The following is a 9,391-nucleotide window of genomic DNA, read 5'->3' on the forward strand; positions in this document are numbered from 1 at the left end:
GGTGCTTCTCGTGGGGTTTCGCTTTTTTTATCAATTACTGCCCGCTCTTGACGGTTTGCGTGCGTGCGTGCGTGCGTGCGTGCGCGCGCGGTCGTTCGGCCGAAACAAACAGACAAACAACGCCACTTAACGTGCACTTTACGTCCTATGTTATGTTAGTTTAGGTAAGGTTAGGTTAGGTTAGGTTAGGTCTAGTTTAGGTAAGGTTGTGTTAGGTTAGGTTAGGTTAGGTCAGGTCAGGTCAGGTCAGGTCAGGTTAGGTTAGGTTAGGTTAGGTTAGGTTTATTTTAATTTTTTTTTTTTTTTTTTTTAATTCTTCGTTATATATATATAATGTTAATAATATGATGGATGTAAAAAAAAGGATTTTTTTTTTTTATTTAAACTAGCTTAGGTTAGGTTAGGTAAGGTTAGGTTAGGTTAGGTTATGTTAGGTTAGGTTAGGTTAGGTTAGGTTAGGTTAGGTTAGGTTAGGTTAGGTTAGGTTAGGTTAGGTTAGGTTAGGTTAGGTTAGGTCAGGTTAGGTTTATGTAATATTAGGTTGGGTTAAGTTGGCTAACGAACGTCGTCGACGAGAGCGCCGTTTAAAGCGAGACATCCGTCGTCGACGACGAGGTCGCTGCTTCGGCCGTCGACGACGGACGAGAGCGCCGCTTAAAGCGTGACACGGGCCCGCCTGGCCAGCTAAATCTGAGTCCCGCCGGCATCGTGCACTTCACACGTCCCACTCGTCGAAATGAAGACAATGAAATTTAATTATCTTACGATTACGTTCATGCCTTATGACGATATAATATTGATATTTCATAATAATATAATATGATGGATGTAAAAAAAAAAGATTTTTTTTTTATTTATTTAAATTAGCTTAGGTTAGGTTAGGTAAGGTTTATTTTAATTTTTTTTTTTTTTTTTTTTTTAATTCTTCGTTATATATATAATGTTAATAATATGATGGATGTAAAAAAAAAGATTTTTTTTTTTTATTTAAACTAGCTTAGGTTAGGTTAGGTAAGGTTAGGTTAGGTTAGGTTAGGTTAGGTTAGGTTAGGTTAGGTTAGGTTAGGTTTGGTTAGGTTAGGTTAGGTTAGGTTAGGTTAGGTCAGGTTAGGTTTATGTAAGGTTAGGTTGGGTTTAGTTGGCGAACGAACGTCGTCGACGAGAGCGCCGTTTAAAGCGAGACATCGCCGTTTCGGCCGTCGACGACGCACGAGAGGGCCGCTTAGAGCGCGACACGTGGCCCGCCTGGCGAGCTAAATCGTCGTGCATCGTGCACTTCACGTCCGACTCTCGCCGGTTCGGCGGCGTGCGTATTATGACGATATTATGTTATCGACATGTCAACGGTATATGATATCTATCATAATAATATATGTTGGATGAAAAATAATGAAAAATTATTTTAACATCAAATTTTACCGCTAGAACTCGCCCTCGCGCTTTACTTACCTATTCCTATGTTGAACGTCGAAATGAAGACAATGAAATATTCTTTCAGGTGAGGCGTATCGGGCGCATTTAAAATGATCAGTGACACGCTCGTTGATCACGTTTATGCCCTATAACGATATGATATTGATATTTTTTTATGGTATTCATCATAATAATAAATGATGTATGAAAAAAAAAATTGGTTAGTTTAGGTTAGGTTAGGTCACGTTAGGTATGATTAGGTTAGGTTAGGTTAGTTTTTGTTTAGGATAGGTTAGGTTAGTTTTTGTTTAGGTTAGGTTTGTTTTTGTTTAGGTTAGTTTTTGCTTAGGTTAGGTTAGTTTTTGTTTAGGTTAGTTTAGGTTAGGTTAGGTTAGTTTAAGTTAGGTTAGGTTAGTTTTTGTTTAGGTTAGGTTAGGTTAGTTTTTGTTTAGGTAAGGTTAGGTAAGGTTAGATTAGGTAAGGTTAGGTTAGGTTTAGTTTAGGTTAGGTTGTGTTAGGTTAGGTAAGGTTATGTTAGGTTATGTTAGGTTAGGTTAGGTGAGGTGAGGTTAGGTCAGGTCAGCGAACGGACGTAGTCGACGAGAGCGCAGCTTTTAGCGAGACATGGGCCCTCCTGGCTAGCTAAATCTGCGTCCCTCCGGCATGTCAAGTAGACGATGCCGGCGGGACGCAGATTTAGCTAGCCAGGAGGGCCCATGGCTCGCTTAAAGCGGCGCTCTCGTCGACTACGTTCGATCGCTAACCTGACCCAACCTCACCTCACCTAACCTAACCTAACATAACCTAACATAACCTTACCTTACCTAACACAACCTAACCTAAACTAAACCTAACCTAACCTAACCTTACCTAATCTAACCTTACCTAACCTAACCTAAACAAAAACTAACCTAACCTAAACTAACCTAATCTAACCTAAACTAACCTAACCTAACCTAACCTAACCTAACCTAACCTAACCTAACCTAACCTAACATAATATTACCTAATTTTTTTTTTCATACATCATATCTTATCATGATGGAAAAAAAAATTAGAAATTTAAAAAAAAAAAATTAACCAAACAAATTACCAAAATATATATTCGCAATTCGCAATTCGAAATTTCAAATGAAAGATTAAACCTAAAGAGAATCGTCAATTTTGCCTTTTGTAGTGATATTTCGGTCACGCGGTCGGTAGTACGGCGCTTTATCAATACTATGCTACATTTTGTTTGGCACTCTTGACGGTTTGCGAACGAAGTACGAGACCGCGGCTTAAAGCGAGACATGCATCGACGACGCACGAGAGCGCGACACGTGGCCCGCCTGGCGAGCTAAATCGTCGTGCATCGTGCACTTCACGTCCGCCTCTCGCCGGTTCGGCGGCGTGCGTATTATGACGATAATATGTTATCGATATATGATATCTATCATAATATTGTATGATGGATGAAAAAAAAATGTTTTTTTTTTTTCAATTTAAATTAGATAGGGTTTAGGTTAGATAAGGTTAGGTGAGGTTTATTTAAATTTTTTTTATTTCTGCTTTTATTGAATTCCTTGGTTTTTCGTACGAGGGTTATTACTTCACTATTACATTGTTCATATTTCATTTACATTATTAACAGTACGGCGCTTTATCAATACTATGCTACATTTTGTTTGGCACTCTTGACGGTTTGCGAACGAAGTACGAGACCGCGGCTTAAAGCGAGACATGCATCGACGACGCACGAGAGCGCGACACGTGGCCCGCCTGGCGAGCTAAATCGTCGTGCATCGTGCACTTCACGTCCGCCTCTCGCCGGTTCGGCGGCGTGCGTATTATGACGATAATATGTTATCGATATATGATATCTATCATAATATTGTATGATGGATGAAAAAAAAATGTTTTTTTTTTTTCAATTTAAATTAGATAGGGTTTAGGTTAGATAAGGTTAGGTGAGGTTTATTTAAATTTTTTTTATTTCTGCTTTTATTGAATTCCTTGGTTTTTCGTACGAGGGTTATTACTTCACTATTACATTGTTCATATTTCATTTACATTATTAACAGTACGGCGCTTTATCAATACTATGCTACATTTTGTTTGGCACTCTTGACGGTTTGCGAACGAAGTACGAGACCGCGGCTTAAAGCGAGACATGCATCGACGACGCACGAGAGCGCGACACGTGGCCCGCCTGGCGAGCTAAATCGTCGTGCATCGTGCACTTCACGTCCGCCTCTCGCCGGTTCGGCGGCGTGCGTATTATGACGATAATATGTTATCGATATATGATATCTATCATAATATTGTATGATGGATGAAAAAAAAATGTTTTTTTTTTTTCAATTTAAATTAGATAGGGTTTAGGTTAGATAAGGTTAGGTGAGGTTTATTTAAATTTTTTTTATTTCTGCTTTTATTGAATTCCTTGGTTTTTCGTACGAGGGTTATTACTTCACTATTACATTGTTCATATTTCATTTACATTATTAACAGTACGGCGCTTTATCAATACTATGCTACATTTTGTTTGGCACTCTTGACGGTTTGCGAACGAAGTACGAGACCGCGGCTTAAAGCGAGACATGCATCGACGACGCACGAGAGCGCGACACGTGGCCCGCCTGGCGAGCTAAATCGTCGTGCATCGTGCACTTCACGTCCGACTCTCGCCGGTTCGGCGGCGTGCGTATTATGACGATAATATGGTTAGGTTAGGTCAGGTTAGGTTTATGTAAGGTTAGGTTGGGTTAAGTTGGCGAACGAACGTCGTCGACGAGAGCGCCGTTTAAAGCGAGACATCCTTCGACGACGAGGTCGCTGCTTCGGCCGTCGACGACGGACGAGAGCGCCGCTTAAAGCGTGACACGGGCCCGCCTGGCCAGCTAAATCTGAGTCCCGCCGGCATCGTGCACTTCACACGTCCCACTCTCGCCGGTTCGTGCGTATTTAAACGACATTATATTATCGTTATGTCAATGGTATATTATACCTATCATAATAATGTATGATGAATGAAAAGAAATGAAAAATTATTTCAACATCAAATTATACCGCTAGAACTAGACAATGAAATTATCTTACGATTACGTTCATGCCTTATGACGATATAATATTGATATTTCATAATAATATAATATGATGGATGTAAAAAAAAAGATTTTTTTTTTTTTATTTTAATTAGCTTAGGTTAGGTTAGGTAAGGTTAGGTAAGGTTTATTTTAATTTTTTTTTTTTTTTTTTTTTTTTTTTAATTCTTCGTTATATATATATAATGTTAATAATATGATGGATGTAAAAAAAAAGATTTTTTTTTTTTTTATTTAAATTAGCTTAGGTTAGGTTAGGTAAGGTTAGGTTAGGTTAGGTTAGTTTTTGTGTTTGGGTTAGGTTAGGTTAGTTTAGGTTAGGTTAGGTCTGCGAACGAACGTCGTCGACGAGAGCGCCGTTTAAAGCGAGACATCGCCGTTTCGGCCGTCGACGACGCACGAGAGGGCCGCTTAGAGCGCGACACGTGGCCCGCCTGGCGAGCTTAATCGTCGTGCATCGTGCACTTCACGTCCGACTCTCGCCGCGTTCGGCGGCGTGCGTATTATGACGATATTATGTTATCGACATGTCAACGGTATATGATATCTATCATAATAATATATGTTGGATGAAAAATTATTTTAACATCAAATTTTACCGCTAGAACTCGCCCTCGCGCTTTACTTACCTATTCCTATGTTGAACGTCGAAATGAAGACAATGAAATATTCTTTCAGGTGAGGCGTATCGGGCGCATTTAAAATGATCAGTGACACGCTCGTTGATCACGTTTATGCCCTATAACGATATGATATTGATATTTTTTTATGGTATTCATCATAATAATAAATGATGTATGAAAAAAAAAATTGGTTAGTTTAGGTTAGGTTAGGTCACGTTAGGTATGATTAGGTTAGGTTAGGTTAGTTTTTGTTTAGGATAGGTTAGGTTAGTTTTTGTTTAGGTTAGGTTTGTTTTTGTTTAGGTTAGTTTTTGCTTAGGTTAGGTTAGTTTTTGTTTAGGTTAGTTTAGGTTAGGTTAGGTTAGTTTAAGTTAGGTTAGGTTAGTTTTTGTTTAGGTTAGGTTAGGTTAGTTTTTGTTTAGGTAAGGTTAGGTAAGGTTAGATTAGGTAAGGTTAGGTTAGGTTTAGTTTAGGTTAGGTTGTGTTAGGTTAGGTAAGGTTATGTTAGGTTATGTTAGGTTAGGTTAGGTGAGGTGAGGTTAGGTCAGGTCAGCGAACGGACGTAGTCGACGAGAGCGCAGCTTTTAGCGAGACATGGGCCCTCCTGGCTAGCTAAATCTGCGTCCCTCCGGCATGTCAAGTAGACGATGCCGGCGGGACGCAGATTTAGCTAGCCAGGAGGGCCCATGGCTCGCTTAAAGCGGCGCTCTCGTCGACTACGTTCTTTCGCTAACCTGACCTAACCTCACCTCACCTAACCTAACCTAACATAACCTAACATAACCTTACCTTACCTAACACAACCTAACCTAAGCTAAACCTAACCTAACCTTACCTAATCTAACCTTACCTAACCTAACCTAAACAAAAACTAACCTAACCTCAACTAACCTAATCTAACCTAAACTAACCTAACCTAACCTAACCTAACCTAACCTAACCTAACATAATATAACCTAATTTTTTTTTTCATACATCATATCTTATCATGATGGAAAAAAAAATTAGAAATTTAAAAAAAAAAATTTAACCAAACAAATTACCAAAATATATATTCGCAATTCGCAATTTGAAATTTCAAATGAAAGATTAAACCTAAAGAGAATCGTCAATTTCGCCTTTTGTAGTGATATTTCGGTCACGCGGTCGGTAGTGCGGCGCTTTATCAATGCTATGCTACATTTTGTTTGGCACTCTTGACGGTTTGCGAACGAAGTACGAGACCGAGACGAGACCGTACGAGACGAAGTACGAGACCGCGTCCGCCTGGCAAGCTATATTTGCGTCGTATCGGCATTTCAGCCCACCCTCGACCGTTCGGTGGCGAGCGTAATATAACGTTCTCATAATGATATTTATTTCAATGGTTTTATATCATTCATAATGATGGATGAAAAAAAAAAAAAAAAAAAAAAAAATTGAAATTAAAAAAAAAAAATTATCCAAATTACCAAAATATATATTCGCAATTCGCAATTCGAAATTTCAAATGAAAGATTAAACCTAAAGAGAATCGTCACCTTCGCCTTTTGTAGTGTTATTTCGGTTACGCGGCCGGTAGTGCGCCGCGTTTACACTATAATGTGTGAGGGAAAATGTACGCAGGAGAGAACTGTACGATAAAATAATGGCGACGGATTATTGCGCTACCCAACATTGCCGTGTCCGTATTCGTTGTTGTTGTCGTCTGGGTCTCTCCCCTCATCCATCGTATAGCAGTGGGTTGTCGTCTTTGACAAGACTTCCTTCACGGCGTTCGCAAACTGCGGCGGCCATTCGGCCGCGTCGGCGGTACATTTGCGAGACGAGACACTCACCCGGCGTGCGATTATATTTCGTCGCCGCGGCCTATGCGATCGCATCACTCTGGAGTTCCGCGCTAGCAGAATCATCCTGTCGAGTGACGGCGGACGGCGTTTCAGCCTCCGTCGCTCCGTTTACCGCGCCGACGGCGTGCGTTTTCGGTGTGCACGTTTTACGATGGGAAATTGAGAAACGCGGAGCACGATCTCGTGCTCTGTGCGTATGTATGCATACAATCCGTTGTATCTCGTGCGTCGGCACGTTAAAAATCGAAAGAGAGAGCCAGCGTCGCCCGCCGGGTGACTCCGGTGCGCGTTCGCGTGTGACGTGTGGATCGCGGGTGTCGGCGCGCCCAGTGCGCGCGCGCCCGCGGCCTCGCAGAGCAGCTCCCTGGTTGATCCTGCCAGTAATCATATGCTTGTCTCAAAGACTAAGCCATGCAAGTCTCAGTATGAGCCTAATTAAGGTGAAACCGCGAATGGCTCAATATATCAGTTTTGGTTCCTTAGATCGTACACAGTTACTTGGATAACTGTGGCAATTCTAGAGCTAATACATGCAAACGTAATTCTGAACGGGAACGTGAGGAATGCTTTTATTAGATCAAAAACCAATCGGCGGTCGGCGCTCGCGTCGTCCGTCGCTCTTCGAGATGACTCTAGATAACTTTGAGCTGATCGCACGGTCTAGCACCGGCGACGCATCTTTCAAATGTCTGCCTTATCAACTGTCGATGGTAGTTTATGCGACTACCATGGTTGTCACGGGTAACGGGGAATCAGGGTTCGATTCCGGAGAGGGAGCCTGAGAAACGGCTACCACATCCACGGAAGGCAGCAGGCGCGCAAATTACCCACTCCCGGCACGGGGAGGTAGTGACGAAAAATAACGATACGGGACTCGTCCGAGGCCTCGTGATCGGAATGATTACACTTTAAATCCTTTAACGAGGATCCATTGGAGGGCAAGTCTGGTGCCAGCAGCCGCGGTAATTCCAGCTCCAATAGCATATACTAAAGTTGTTGCGGTTAAAAAGCTCGTAGTTGAAATTGTGTCCTGCGGTGTCGGTCTACCGACTGCGGTACGACAGGCACGTCTGCGGGGCTTCTCGCCGGTGCGTCCTTCGCCATCCGGCGTCGGTCGGCCGCAAGGTCGGCCGTTCGCCGAGGCGGGCCGTCGCGGCTGTTTACTTTGAACAAATTAGAGTGCTCAAAGCGGGCTAAGTTTTGCCTGAATATTGTACGCATGGAATAATAGAATAGGACCTCGGTTCTGTTTTGTTGGCTTTCTGATACCAGAGGTAATGATTAATAGGGACAACTGGGGGCATTCGTATTGCGACGTTAGAGGTGAAATTCTTGGATCGTCGCAAGACGGACTAAAGCGAAAGCATTTGCCAAAGGTGTTTTCATTAATCAAGAACGAAAGTTAGAGGTTCGAAGGCGATTAGATACCGCTGTAGTTCTAACCATAAATGATGCCAGCCAGCGATCCGCCGAAGTTTCATTATTTTAACCCGGTGGGCAGCTCCCGGGAAACCAAAGCTTTCGGGCTCCGGGGGGAGTATGGTTGCAAAGCTGAAACTTAAAGGAATTGACGGAAGGGCACCACCAGGAGTGGAGCCTGCGGCTTAATTCGACTCAACACGGGAAAACTCACCAGGCCCGGACACTGGAAGGATTGACGGATTAACAGCTCTTTCTCGATTCGGTGGGTGGTGGTGCATGGCCGCTCTTAGTTGGTGGAGCGATTTGTCAGGTTAATTCCGGTAACGAACGTAACTCTAGCCTATTAAATAGACGTACAACCGGTATCACGAGGGTCCGCGCGCGTCCGTGTCCTTTGGCGTTCTGCGTCGGAGGCGCGGGCGCGTCGCGGTCTTCACTACCGGCGTACAATGAAAATCTTCTTAGAGGGACCGGCGGTATATATAGCCGCACGAGATTGAGCAATAGCAGGTCTGTGATGCCCTTAGATGTCCTGGGCCGCACGCGCGCTACACTGAAGGGATCAGCGTGTCCTCCTTGGCTTAACGGCCCGGGTAACCCGATGAAACCCCTTCGTGATAGGGATTGGGGTTTGCAATTCTCCCCCATGAACGAGGAATTCCTAGTAAAAGCGAGTCACCAGCTCGCGTTGATTGCGTCCCTGCCCTTTGTACACACCGCCCGTCGCTACTACCGATGGATGATTTGGTGAGGTCTTCGGACTGGCGCGCGGAAGCTCCTCGTGGGCCTCTGACGCGCCGGAAAGTTTGACCGAATTTGATCATTTAGAGGAAGTAAAAGTCGTAACAAGGTTTCCGTAGGTGAACCTGCGGAAGGATCATTTCCTGTGCGAAACGAACATGTGCGCGTGTACGCGTAACGTGTAATTTTTTTTTTTTATATAAATTTATTTTGCACATCTCGCATGTGCATTATGAAATATATAATATGCCGAAAACGAAACAATATAACAACAACA

General features: G+C 42.9%; 1 non-coding gene across 1 annotated transcript; it reads left to right on the forward strand.

Moving 5' to 3' along the window:
- The first annotated feature begins 7,312 nt into the window (after positions 1 to 7,312).
- LOC147069912 (small subunit ribosomal RNA) lies at positions 7,313 to 9,256 on the forward strand. The gene has a single exon (XR_015071116.1). It is a non-coding gene; the product is annotated as a small subunit ribosomal RNA (ribosomal RNA).
- The last annotated feature ends 135 nt before the right edge of the window (positions 9,257 to 9,391 follow it).

The sequence above is a fragment of the Rhyacophila brunnea genome, unplaced genomic scaffold, assembly GCF_057557595.1.
Source record: "Rhyacophila brunnea isolate RB1 unplaced genomic scaffold, BYU_Rbru_1.0 scaffold_221, whole genome shotgun sequence".
Taxonomy (NCBI): Eukaryota; Metazoa; Arthropoda; class Insecta; order Trichoptera; family Rhyacophilidae; genus Rhyacophila; species Rhyacophila brunnea.